Source organism: Chiloscyllium plagiosum, chromosome 2, assembly GCF_004010195.1.
Source record: "Chiloscyllium plagiosum isolate BGI_BamShark_2017 chromosome 2, ASM401019v2, whole genome shotgun sequence".
Classification (NCBI taxonomy): Eukaryota; Metazoa; Chordata; class Chondrichthyes; order Orectolobiformes; family Hemiscylliidae; genus Chiloscyllium; species Chiloscyllium plagiosum.
This window is the reverse complement of record NC_057711.1, coordinates 92,676,261-92,690,012: the sequence shown is the minus strand read 5'-3', so window position 1 is coordinate 92,690,012 and position 13,752 is coordinate 92,676,261. Positions and strand designations below refer to the sequence as shown.

At 42.4% G+C, this 13,752-nt stretch overlaps 1 protein-coding gene and 1 long non-coding RNA gene across 2 annotated transcripts in view; one reads left to right on the top strand and one right to left on the bottom strand.

Annotated features, from left to right (window-relative positions):
- The window catches only part of cdc42se2 (CDC42 small effector 2), a 281,063-nt gene that overhangs the window by 174,431 nt on the left and 92,880 nt on the right, over positions 1-13,752 (top strand). The window lies entirely within an intron of this gene.
- LOC122561954 lies at positions 1,623-9,260 on the bottom strand. Its single transcript, XR_006315172.1, has 4 exons — positions 9,227-9,260; positions 7,472-7,527; positions 2,209-2,293; positions 1,623-1,867 (listed from the first exon to the last, which is right to left on the bottom strand). It is a non-coding gene; the product is annotated as an uncharacterized LOC122561954 (long non-coding RNA).

The window sequence follows — 13,752 nt, the reverse complement described above, 5'->3', positions numbered from 1 at the left end:
TTCCACCTATCGCATTTCCAACGCCCCTCCCCCAAGTCCCTCCTCCCTACCTTTTATCTTAGCCTGCTGGACACACTTTCCTCATTCCTGAAGAAGGGCTTATGCCCGAAATGTCGATTCTCCTGTTCCTTGGATGCTGCCTGACCTGCTGCGCTTTTCCAGCAACACATTTTCAGCTCAACCTCACTCTTATGAAGACATAGCAATCACCACTAGTGTACAGCAAGCAACTGAGAAGAAGATTGAAAGGAAGAGGAAACCTACACAATGCTTTTTAACTGAGGCTGTTCATGATCAGCATGTCTGAATATAACACAGTCTCAATATCCTATTCATCAAGAGTTCCACTTCTTAACAGAATGTTGCCTGAAATGGATTGATTCAACTATGAAGAGTACTTAGATAGGCTGATGTTGTTTTCCTTAGAGCAGAGGATAAGTGGGGAATCTGATTAGGTATACAAAATTCTGAGGAGTATAGACAGGGCGGATTGAGAGAATGTTTTCCCCTTAGTGGAAGTGCACAGTTTTAAGCTGAGGAGAAGGAGATTAAAAGGAGATTCAGGAATTTAATTTTCATCCAGAAAATTGTGGGTATGTGGAACTTACTGCCTAAAAGATTGGTAGAGCTGGAACCCTTCAGACATTTAAGAACTATTGAGATGGGCACTTGAAATGCCATTGCATATAAAGCTGCAGCAAAAATGAGATTTCGTATAGATGGATGTTTAATCACATGATGGGCCAAAAGATGATGGGCCACAATTTCTTCTGTGCTGTCAAAATTCTATGACTCTACTTTCTCTCTGTCACAAATCATCACAGCATCCATTTATTTCCAAAAATATAACAAAAGATCCTGCAAAACAAGTATTCCAGACCAACCTTCCTGATGAAGGGCTTTTGCCCGAGACGTTGATTTTCCTGCTCCTCGGATGCTGCCTGACCTGCTGTGCTTTTCCAGCACCACTCTAATCTAAACTCCAGCATCTGCAGTCCTCACTTATGCCTATTTACTATGCCACATCAAACGTGACAAGTCAACCTTCTACAAATATGAGTTTGTGGGCCTTTTTCTATCCCAGTGTTGCTGTGCAGTATTCCCCATCCAGTGGAAGGCTGTAAATGGGCAAGGCTCTGAATCTAGAAGACTCAGCTTTGGTCTGTACCAAATCAATGGGAAGCAGATATTTGGGCTGTCTGGCTGATGTATAGCAAAGGCAACGGCAGAGGTCGAAGGTTCTAAGAGGACAGTAGATTGGTAAACTCATAGAGACATTTCCAATAAGCCTGGCACCAAAACATCAGCAATCTGTTGAAGATAATTAATAGATCAAAGTTTGTGAGAAGATTTGTAGCTCGGGTGCTCGTTGTTGTGGTTCTGTTCGCCGAGCTGGGAATTTGTGTTGCAGACGTTTCATCCCCTGTCTAGGTGACATCCTCAGTGCTTGGGAGCCTCCTGTGAAGCGCTTCTGTGTTGTTTCCTCCGGCATTTATAGTGGTTTGTCTCTGCCACTTCCGGTTGTCAGTTCCAGCTGTCCGCTGTAGTGGCCGGTATATTGGGTCCAGGTCGATGTGTTTGTGGATAGAATCTGTGGATGAGTGCCATGCCTCTAGGAATTCCCTGGCTGTTCTCTGTTTGGCTTGTCCTATAATAGTAGTGTTGTCCCAGTCGAACTCATGTTGCCTGTCATCTGCCTGTGTGGCTACAGAGGGCTTCATTTATACGCTGATCAATCTTGTTCAACAATAGTGAAAAAGACTTTTGTTCCTTTCCAAGATTGTGCCCAGGTTAACATTCCATGGTGTATCTCCAGTATAAAATAATAAGTTTTCTGTTGTTCTTCTCCTTTCAAAACAAAGGTTAGCTGTGCAGCAGGTATTGAATAGGAAGGCATTTCAGTTGTCAGAATATTAGCAACCACAAGAACACCATGAATTCTGAGCTAATATTTTTGGTTTTTTTAAAACTATCATTAAACACACTTTAGCTGCATTTATTGCAAAGTTCACTGTTTTTACTGAGGTAAGGAACATGGCCAATTGATGTCCACCTCCTTCAGACAACTACATTCTTTCAAAACAATTCACATTATAGAAAACAAACCTGTGACTAACTGAGCGTGAATGTGAGCATTGTATTGTGTCATTGGCCACTGTAACACAGTGTACCCGACGCAGAAATGAAGTTTATTGCCTAGTTACTCACCACATCTGGGCTGCATTTGGTTTAAAATTTCTCTGAGCTTCTCAATGTAATCTCTGAATTGTGTTGGTTTTGAAGGCCAATGTACCTGTGAACAGAGGTGCAACGGTGCAACATGTAGAAGAGGCAAACAAATAGGACACTTACTCAGGTTGTAAGTTTGCTCGCTGAGCTGGCAGGTTTGTTTTCAGATGTTCTGTAACCATGCTAAGTAACATCATCAATGAGCCTCTAGTGAAGCGTTGGTGTTCTGTTCCGCTTTCTATTTATGTGTCTTGGTCTCTTATGGTGGGTGATATCATTTATGGTTATTTTTTTCAGAGGTTGGTAAATGGGATCCAAATTGATGTCTTTATTGATGGAGTTCCGGTGTGAATGCCAGGCCTCTAGGAATTCCTGTGTGTGTCTCTGTTTAGTCTATCCTAGGATGGGTGTGTTGTTCCAGTCAAAGTGGTGTCCTTCTTCGTCCGGTATGTAAGGATACAGGTGATAGTGGGTCATGTCTTTTGGTGGCTAGTTGGTGTTCGTATATCCTGATGGCTCGTTTTCTGCCTGTCTGTCCGACGTAGTGTTTGTTACAGTCCTTGCATGGTATTTTGTAAATGACATTCGTTTTGCTGGTTGTTGGTATAAGGTCCTTCAGGTTTATCAGTAGCTGTTTCAGTGTATTGCGAAGTTTGTGGGCTACCATGATGACAAGGGGTCGGAGTAGTCTGATAGTCATCTCCGAGTTGTCTTTGATATATGGTAGTGTAGCTAGAGTGTCTGAGTGTGTTATTTCTACTTGTTTTGGTTTGTTGTTTAAGAATTGGTGAACTGTGTTTATTGGGTACCCATTTTTCTTGAATACACTGTATAGGTATTTTTCTTTTGCCGCTTAAGTACCTGGGTGCTGCAGTGTTGCGGCCCATTCAAATAATGTACTGATGCAGCTCCGTTTGTGGGTGTTGGGATGATTGCTTCTGTAGTTAAATATCTGGTGTGTGTGTGTTGCTTTCCTATAGATGTTGGCCTGAAGTTCTCCATTAACTGTTCGTTCCACTGTGAAATCCAGGAAGAGGAGGCTGTTGTTGTTCTCCTCCTCTTTTGTGAAATTTATGCCAGTAAGGATGTTGTTGATGATATTGTAGGTTTCCTCTAATTTGTTCCCTTTTGAAATGACAAAAGGCGTCATCCATGTAGCAGACCCAAAGTATGGGTTGGATCATGGGGATGGCTCTTTGTTTGAGTCTCTGCTTTACTGTGTCTGCTAAGAAGCCTAATATTGGTGATCCCAAGGGTATTCCATTGACTTGTTTGTAGGTCTTGTAATGGAAGTTGAAGAGGAGGAGAATAACAACAGACTCCCATTCCTAGACATGATACTTAAATGTACAGTTAACGGAGAGTTTTAAACCAGCATTTACAGAAAAACAACAAACACAGACCAAATATTTAACTTAAGAAGCAATCTCGCAACACCCACAAACAGAGCTGCATCAAGACATTATTTCAACGAGCTGCATTACACTGTAGCACCCAAGGACTACAAACAGCAGAAGAAAAATACCTATACAACATTTTCAAGAAACACGGATACCCAATAAACACAATCCGCCGATTCCTCAGATGTAAACCCAAACAAACTGACGCAACGCAACCAAAAACTATAGCCACATTACCTTACATCAAAGACATATCAGAAATGACTTCCAGACTACTCAGACCTTGGCATCGTGATAGTCCACAAACCTACCAACACACTTGAACAGTGACTAATGAACCTAAAGGATTCATGAGATACCACCAGCAAAACTAATGTAATTTACAAAATACCGTGCAAGAACTGTAAAAAACACTACATCGGACAAACAAGCAGGAAACTTGCCACCAGGCTACATGAACCCCAATGAGCAACCAAAAGACATGACCCACTATCACTAGTTTCCATACATACAAAGAAGGACACCATTTTGACTAGAACAACACACACATCCTAGGACAAGTAAATCAAAGACACACATGAGAATTTCTCAAGGCATGGCATTCCACCCGGAACTCCATCAATAAACACATCGATTTAGATCCCACTAACCTTCTGCTTCACCAGAGACTCTCACTGATGGTGTTACATAGTCATGGTGACAAAATGTCTGAAAACAAACCTTCCATTCAGCAAGTTAGTACATACTTTATAAATCTATCATTTTCCATTTTATAGATACGAAGAGAATGAGCTTTCACAGCCCTTTACTGTAGAGATTCACAATCCTTTGATTTGAAAAGCACTTCTCATGTTGGTCCTAAATTACATATCCATTATTTTTCAGTTGTATTCATTGATTCAAGACATTCCAACCATGGGAAATATCTGCATCCATCTTGTCTCTCCTTTTAAGTATTTTGTAAATTTCAATATGATCATCTCTTTGAAACTTAAGTGAAGATAGGTCCAATTTGCCCAATGTTGCCCATCCCAGGAACAAATTCGATGATTTTTTTGTTGTACTTCCTCTTATGGAAATTATATCTTTCCTGAGGTAAGAAAACAAAATTGTATACAATACTCCAGGTGTAATCTTCACTACACCTACACTCAAATCCTCTTGCTTTAAAAGCTACTATTTCATTCCTCATACTTGTTGTACATGCATATTGGCCTTCAGTGACATATTTTAAGGACACCTCCAGTTCTGTTGAAAGTCCACCATTTCCAACCACTCACCTTTGAATAAATACTCTGCTCATCTGTTCTTCTACCAAAATGGATAACCTCACATTTTTCCCCATTATATTCCATGTTCTTGCCCACTGACTAAGCATGTCCAAATCCTCCTGAAGCTGCTTTACAACTTTAAACATTCATTCCTGCTTAACTTCATTTCACCTGCAAATTTACAGATATTGCACTGGTCCCCACCTCCAAATCATTGTAAACAGCTGGAGGTCAAGACTGATCCCACTAGTCATAACCTGTCAATACCAGAAAAAGTCATTTATTCTTATTGCCTGTTCTTCTCTGTTCGCCAATCCTTAGTTAGCTTTCTTTAATGTAGATGCAGTATTGAGAGTCTTTTTTTGAGTCTAATGGAAACAAGCTGCTCAGATGAAAGGTTACTTTAAAAGCTTAAAAACACAAAGAATACACTGCAAAGAGCTATAATACAAGAAAAGCTCTATGCAGAAAGAATTCTGTATCTTAAAGGGGAGTGAGTGATGCGGACTGTGGCAAAATCAGACAAGATGTCTGGTGAAGCCTATCTCGATGTCAGGAGCATTTCAATGCATTTACTGATTAGCAAAGTGAGTTTCTTACTAGGCAGTGATAAGTTGTCAAATAGATGGGATTATACCTTGTTAAATGCCTTATTAATGTTGCAACTTGCCTCATTTGTGGGCGGCATGGCGGCACAGTGGTTAGCACTGCTGCCTCGCAACGCCAGAGACCCAGGTTCAATTCCCACCTCAGGCGACTGACTGTGTGGAGATTGCACGTTCTCCCCGTGTCTGCGTGGGTTTCCTCCGGGTGCTCCGGTTTCCTCCCACAGTCCAAAGATGTGCAGGTCAGGTGAATTGGCCATGCTAAATTGCCCGTAGTGTTAGGTAAGGGGTAAATGTAGGGGCATGGGTGGGTTGCGCTTCAGCGGGGCGGTGTGGACTTGTTAGGCCGAAGGGCCTGTTTCCACACTGTAAGTAATCTAATCTAATCTAATCTAATCTAATCTAATCTAATCTAATATTCACTTCCCTGTCTCACTAAATGTAGCTAGATGTTAAGAATTCTCAGCATGGGATGTCAGATTGAGTATCTGGTCACTTCAGCTCAACACCAGCTGTGACCAACTTTTGTGCTGCTCAACACCAAAGGATATAATTCACAGGTCAGAGATTTGGGGAAATTACAGTCCTTCTCTATGTGCTGATCATTAAGAAGGTGCTGGGGAAAGGGAGGGGTGCCCTTAGGAGCAGAGAGCAATCACAACTAAAGAGATTGGAAAATAAGACTGAAGGTGGAAAACAAAAACATTTATGTTGACAGGGAATATATGGTGGGGAGTGGTGGGGGGAGTGTAGTTCTGCAAGACAGCATAAGAGGACATATTGAGAATACAAGAGGAAGGGATATTGCAGTGATGACCACTGAGGCTTCTGCAAAGGATGTGTAGATGAGCAGAGTGGGCAAAAAGTTCAAATTGGTAGATCTCCACATAAGTGGATTTAAAAAAAAGAGAATGGATGGGCATTGTATGTAGATGGGTTCTCAGGTTAGTGTAAGGTAAAACAGAGCATGTAGTCTCTTGAACAGGATTCAGGATGAATGTCCTGATGAAGGGCTTATGTCCGAAATGTAGATTCTCCTGCTCCTCAGATACTGCCTGACCAGCAGTGTTTTTTCAGCACCACACTCTTTGATATCAGGTGGAGTCAGTGTGGCTGATGGTGTTTGCCGTACACTGCATTCTCTAACTTCACTCCTGTTTTTTAGATGCTGATTGCAACTGGGAAATAGCTGGGACAGTGCCCAGAATTGGCGCAGTCAATGCCAATTTGATAGATGAAAGTGCGGAATCTACTTTTGTTGGACGTTAGAACGTTGAAGAGACGATTACACGAAGTGGCCGTTTGGAAACCACAGCTACATTTAATTTCCAATCATGTTATCCCCTATTTGCTATACATGCAGATGTTTAGGGATCAGAGGCTGGTCAAGGACAGTTTGCACCATGCCACTGGCCAACAATGGCATCTTAATGATGATGAAGTTAGCTGAAATTATTTTAACAGAGGCCTCTGTTAATCAAAGGTGAACCAGTATTCCTGCAAGTACAAAGGATGCTGTGGGAAGCACAGACAATTGCTTCATCATCTGTTGTAGAAGCTTAACAACAGTCTGTACTGAATGCATTGAGAAGTTGAAAAAGTGATACAGGTCTGGGATAGGAAGGTATTCAGAATGCTGCAGGCATCCGTTTTCATGCAACGTGTGGGCCAGTCAGCGCATCAATTTCACCAAGCTGGTGCACAAGCTGAGGCTGCAGCTGAATGAATAATGGAGGCATGGCCCAAGTTATCAGGATCGAATATATCTCACTGAATGGAGAGGTATAATCAGCCCTCTTTTCCAGCCCTCTTTTTCAATTACTCTTCTCAGACCTAATAACCTCTTTCATTCCTTGTATATTAGAAACTATTTATTTCAAGGCTGGATATTTCTCATTAAAGTAAATTAGATTGTCCAATATCCATGCAAATTTTAGTACAGTCAATGCACCTGACAAATACCAACCCTGTGCAATTCCTGGGATCACAACCTATGGACTTCTGGGGTAATTGCATCTTAATCTGCAATACAAATGTGATGTATTATGAGTCAATATTGATAGAAACATAGAAGGTAGGATTACAAGGAGACCATCTAGCCTGCTCTGCCATTCATCACAACCATGGCCGATCAATAGCCTAATTCTGCTTTCTCCCCATAACCTTTGATCCCATTCGCCCTAAGTGCTGCATCTAGTTTCTTCATCTTCGTTCCTCCCACCTTATTCCAGATCCAAAGATCCAACCTCCAACTCGGCACCGCCCTCTTGAGCTGTCTAACCTATCCATCTTCCTTCCCACCTATGCGCTCCACCCTCTACTCCAACCTATCACCATCACCTCCCACCTTCATCTACTTATTGTTTCCCAGCTACCTTCCCCTCCAGCGCCACACCCTCTCCCTTTTATCTCTCAGCCTCCATAGCGCATTCCCAATATTCCTGATGAAGACCTTTTGCTCGAAACATTGACTCTCCTGCTCCTCTGATACTGTCTGACCGGCTGTGCTTTTCCAGCATCACACTTTTTTACTCTTATTCCTGGTATCAGCCTTCATTGCACTCCCTTGAGAGCAAGAGCATCCTCCTCAGAAAAGGAGACCAAAACTGCACACAGTATTCTAGGTGTGGCTTCACTAAGGCCCTGTATAATTGCAACGACAAATCCCTTTTCCTGTACTTGAAATCTCTCGCAATGAAGGCCAACATACCATTTGCCTTCTTTATATGCTTACCTTCAGCAACTAGTGCACAAGGATATCCTGGTCCCACTGCACACTCCCTTCTCCTAAATTACAGCCATTCAGGTTTCTTCTTTTTGCTTCCAAAGTGAATAACCTGACATTTTTCCAAATTATAATGTGTCTGCCATTGAGTTGCCCACTCACCCAACCTATCCAGATCAAGCTGAAGGATCTCTGCATCCTCGTCACAGTTCACCCCCTCATCCAACATGGTATCATCTGCAAACTTTGAGAGGTTACGTTTTGTTCCCTAATCCAAGTCATTACTATATTTTGTGAGCAGATGGGGTGACAGCATTGATCCCTGTGACACTCCACTAGTTGCCTGCCAATTTGAAAAAGATCCACTAATTCCTACTCTTTGTTTTGTCTCTGTCAACCAGTTTCCTAACCATCTCAATACACTTTCACCAATCCCAAGCTCTTTAATCTTGCAAAATAATCTCTAATGCAGGACTTTGTCAAACGCTTTCTGAAAGTCCAAATATACCACATTGACTGGCTCCCGCCTGTCAACTCTATTAGTTACATTATCATAGAATTCTAACAGATTTGTCAAGCATGCTTTCTCCTCCATAAATCCATGTTGACTCTATCTGATGAATGTTGGCCAGATTACCAGGGATAACTAGTCTGCTCTTGAGAATAGGGCCAGGAAGACCAACAGTGTCTTTCATTCTAGATTAGTATCCAGACAAACCTATGTAATGTTTTTTGTTAACTTTAGATGTTTGCTTTAAGATATTATGATGTCTGGCTCAATGTATCTGTGTTATCATACATTCAAATTCTTCCAAATTTTTCAGAAATCACCAAAATTATGACATTTTGTAACTTACTACGCTTGTGCCAAAACTGATGCTGTTCCAAAATCAAACCTTGTCCTTCATCTCCTCCAAAAAGGACCGCAGTCTTTTCAGTTTCATTTTACTCAAAAGACCAAAAGTACAGAACTTCTAAGGTTCGTAGGTGTATTACCTATAACTCTAGTACATCGGATGGATCACTTTTGTCCAACGAGTACAGGAGGGTTTCCTGACACAGTATGTCGAAGGGCCGACAAGCGGGGAGTAATGCACCAGGCCAGGTGTTTGATTTAGTTGTAGGTGAGCACTTTGGAGAGAATGACCATAATTCAGTTACATTCAGTTTAGCAATGGAAAGGGATAGGTACATGCCTCAGGTCAAGAGTTATCGATGGGGAAAGGGCAATTATAATGCGATTAGACAAGAATTAGGATGCATAGAATGGGGTAGCAAAATGCAGGGTATGCAGACAAACAATAGTTTAAGGAATAGATATTGCGTGGTTTACTACAGAAATTGCATCGCTTGTTAAGAAGAAGGAGGCAAGATGGTTCAGATGAGGCGATGGAGAGTTACAGATCAGCAATGAAGGATTTTAAGAGAGAGTTAAGAAGAGCAAAGAGAGGACATGAGCAGTCTTTAGCAAATAGAATCAAGGAGAATCCTAAAGCTTTCTTTTGGTATGTGAGGAATATAAGGAATAAAATAATAGGGTAGGAATAGGGCCAGTCAAAGACAAAAATGGGAAGTTGAATGTGGACCCTGTGGAGATCAGAGAGGTGCTAAACGAACATTTCCCATTAGTTTTCACTCAGAAAAAGGAGAATATTGTAGAGGAGAAGAATGAGGTAGGAGATATTAGACTAGAAAGGATCGAGGTCAGTTTCGAAGAGGTGTTATCAATTCTAGAATGAGTGAAAGTAGACAAGTCCCTTGGGCCAGATGTGATTTATCCGAGGATTCTCTGGGAAGCTAGAGAGGAAATAGCAGAGCCTTTGGCTTTGATATTTGAGTCGTCATTGTCTACAGCTTTCGTACTAGAGGATTGGAGGATTGCAAATGTTGTGCCCTTGTTCAAGAAATGTAGTAGAGATGATCCATGTAATTATAGACTAGTGAGCCTTACTTCTGTTATAGGAAAGGTTTTGGAAAGGATTATAAGAGATAAGATTTATAATCATCGAGCAAGCATCACTTTGAATTCAGATAGTCAACATGGTTTCGTCAAGGGCAGGTTGTGTCTCACAAACCTCATTGAGTTTTTTGAGAATGTGACCAAGCATGTAGATGAGGGTAGGGCAGTTTACGTGGTATACATGGACTTCAGTAAAGCCTTTGATAAGGTTCCACATGGTAGGCTGTTGGAGAAAATGCAGCGGCATGGAATTGAGGGTGATTTCGCACTTTGGATTAGAAACTAGCTTTCTGAAAGAAGACAGCGAGTGGTGGTTAATGGAAAATATTCAGCCTGGAGTTTGGTTGCTTGTGGTGTGCCACAAGGATCTGGTTTGTGACCACTACTGTTTGTCATTTTTATAAGTGACTTAGACGCAGGCATAGGTGGATGGATTAGTAAATTTGCAGATGACACTAAAGTTGGTGGAGTAGTAGACAGTTTGGAAGGTTACAGGGTGACTTGGATAAACTGCAGAATTGGGCTGAGAGGTGGCAAATGGAGTTCAATGCAGCCAAGTTTGAGGTGATGCACTTTGTGAAGAATAACAGGAAGGCAGAGTACTGAGTCAATGGAAAGATTCTTGGTAGTGTGGATGTGCAGAGGGATCTTGGAGTCCATGTACATAGATCCCTGAAAGTTGCCACCCAGGTGGATAGAGTGGTGCTGGAAAAGCACAGCAGGTCAGGCAGCATCTGAGGAGCAGGAAAATCAACATTTCAGGCAAAAACCCTTCACCTATAACTACCTGGTCAGGTCCAAGCCCCCCAACAACCCACCCTCCCATCTTGGCATCCTCCCCTGCCACTGCAGGAATTGCAAAACCTGCACCCACACCTCCTCCCTCACCTCCACCCAAGGCCCCAAAGGAGCCTTCCACATCCATCAAAGTTTCAACTGCACATCCAACATTGTAATTTATTGTATCCGTTGCTCCCGATGTGGTCTCCTCTACATTGGGGAGACTGGACGCCTCATCGCAGAGTGCTTCAGGGAACATCTCCAGGACAGCTGCACCAATCAACATCACCACCATCACACTTCATCTTTCGCCTTGGAACACTTCAACCCCAGGGCTTCACCAGTTTCCTAATTTTCCCTCCCCCCACCTTACCATAGTTCCATCCTTCCTCAGTATTGTCCTCATGACTTGTCCTACCTGCCAATCTCCCTTCCCACCGATCCGCTCCACCCTCCCCTCTGACGCTTTTCCAGCACCACTCTAATCTAAACTCTGGTTTCCAGCATCTGCAGTCCTCACTTTTACCCAGGTGGATAGTGCTGCTAAGAAGACATATGGTGTGTTAGGTTTCATTCGTAGAGGGATTGAGCAAAAGGCCTGTTCTGTGCTGTATTGTTCTATGTTCTAAATGCAAAATCTGGCATGAGTACATACATTGAGCACTCTGAAATTTTAAAATTAAATGTTTGTGTAACAAATTTAATAAACCTTTCCTACTGAAGGTCGTCTATCTAGGTGGTGGATGAGTGCCAAAACTCTCATTCACAGCTCAGCCAGACACCAGCTCCCAATGTTTATAGTGTGTTAATATTACAGAACAACCTTGATTATCCCGAACGAGACAGGCGGGGAGAAATATGTTCACATAACTGATCAGCATCAGGTAAATATTTTAAATCAAGTTAAAATGAACAGGAGATTAAATTAATTTAATATTTAAACACTTGCACCGTATAAAGACAATTCAGCCAGTGGGAAAACCACCAATCTTTTCACACATACTGAGGCCATCTTTTCCTCTTCTCTCCTTTGCTTCTTCTCCTTCGGGTCTCTCCCCTTAGCAACCCCAGCCCTGTGCTTCCTCCACTGTCAAGAAAGTGAGGTCTGCAGATGCTGGAGATCAGAGCTGAAAATGTGTTGCTGGAAAAGCGCAGCAGGTCAGGCAGCATCCAGGGAACAGGAGAATTGACGTTTGGGGATTCCTGAAGAATCTGCTGTGCTTTTCCAGCAACACATTTTCAGCTTCCTCCACTGTCGCCAGTTGGAAACCAAAGCCTCACACAAATGGTACCAGGGCCGAGGCATAAAGTGGGTGCAATGCTGACTACCTCTCGGTCCTCGCACAACAGTTCCACTCCCTTCTGAAACCCATCACAGGAGCTAGACAACCAGATCCTCTACTGTTAAATTTATCTCAATTATTTTATATTTTAAAATGAGAAGCAGAAAGAAAAAGAAAATAAATGACAGAGGCAGAGTGAGAGAGAAGTTGCTGAGTTCACTGGTGGACAGACTGTTTTGGAGAGAAAGTTTCTGCAGGTAGTGACAGAGTCCGGTTTCTGATCTCAAACTTCAGGACATTGAGATCTTTTTTGGATAATCCGAAATTCAGATAATGGAAGTTCGGATAATCAAGGTTGTTCTGTATTATCAAGATTTGGGACACATTGGTAAAGGGTACTGATTGATTAAAGATTTTGAACATAAAGAAAGAGTCTCTCCCACTACCATTGGGAATTTGGTGTAGAGGGTGTTGGATGCAGCAAACTTGGGCAATTGGCAACTAAAATGGTTGTATCAAGTTTCTGGTATCAAGACAGGCTGTAATGTCATGAGAAGTATGTTGGATTCCAAGCGATCAATTGTGATAGGGGAGTCTATAGTCTGAGGCACAGACAGATGTTTCTGCGGCCAGCAGTGAAAAATCAGAATGGTATGTTGCATCCCTGGTGCCAAGATTAAGGATGTCTCAGAGTGGGTGCAGAATGTTCTCAGCAGGATGTTATTGTACACATTGGAACCAACGACATATGAAGGGAAAGGCTGAGATTCTGAAGGGAGAATTAGGAATTTAAAAAGGAGGTCCTCAAGGGTGGTACTATATGGATTACTCCTGGTGATGCAAGCTAGTGAGGGTAGGAATAGGAGGATAGAGCAGATGAAGGTGAGGCTGAGGAGGTGGTCAATGGGAGAAGGATTCACGTTTTTGGATTATTGGAATCTCTTCTGGGGTAGAAGTAACCTGTACAAGAAGGATGGATTACACCTGAATTGGAAGAGCACTAATATACTGAGATATGCGAGAGCTGCTCAGGAGGATTTAAAATATTAATGTGGGGGGGGTGGAGGGGTGGAACCAACGGAGATAGTGAGGAAAGCGATCAATCTGACACTGCTACAGTTGGGAAAAGGAGCAAGTCAAACAGTCAGGGCAGGCAGGGACAAAGCAGAGAACAAGGTAAAACTGATAAATAAATTGCATTTACTTCAATGCAAGAGGCCTAACAGTGAACATAGAAGAATACAGCGCAGTACAGGCCCTTTGGCCCTCGATGTTGCGCCGATCCAAGCCCACCTAACCTATACTAACCCACTATCCTCCATATACCTATCCAATGCCCGCTTAAATGCCCATAAAGAGGGAGAGTCCACCACTGCTGCTGGCAGGGCATTCCATGAACTTACGACTCGCTGAGTGAAGAACCTAACCCTAACTTCAGTCCTATATCTACCACCCCCTTAATTTAAAGCTATGCCCCCTCGTAATAGCTGACTCCATAC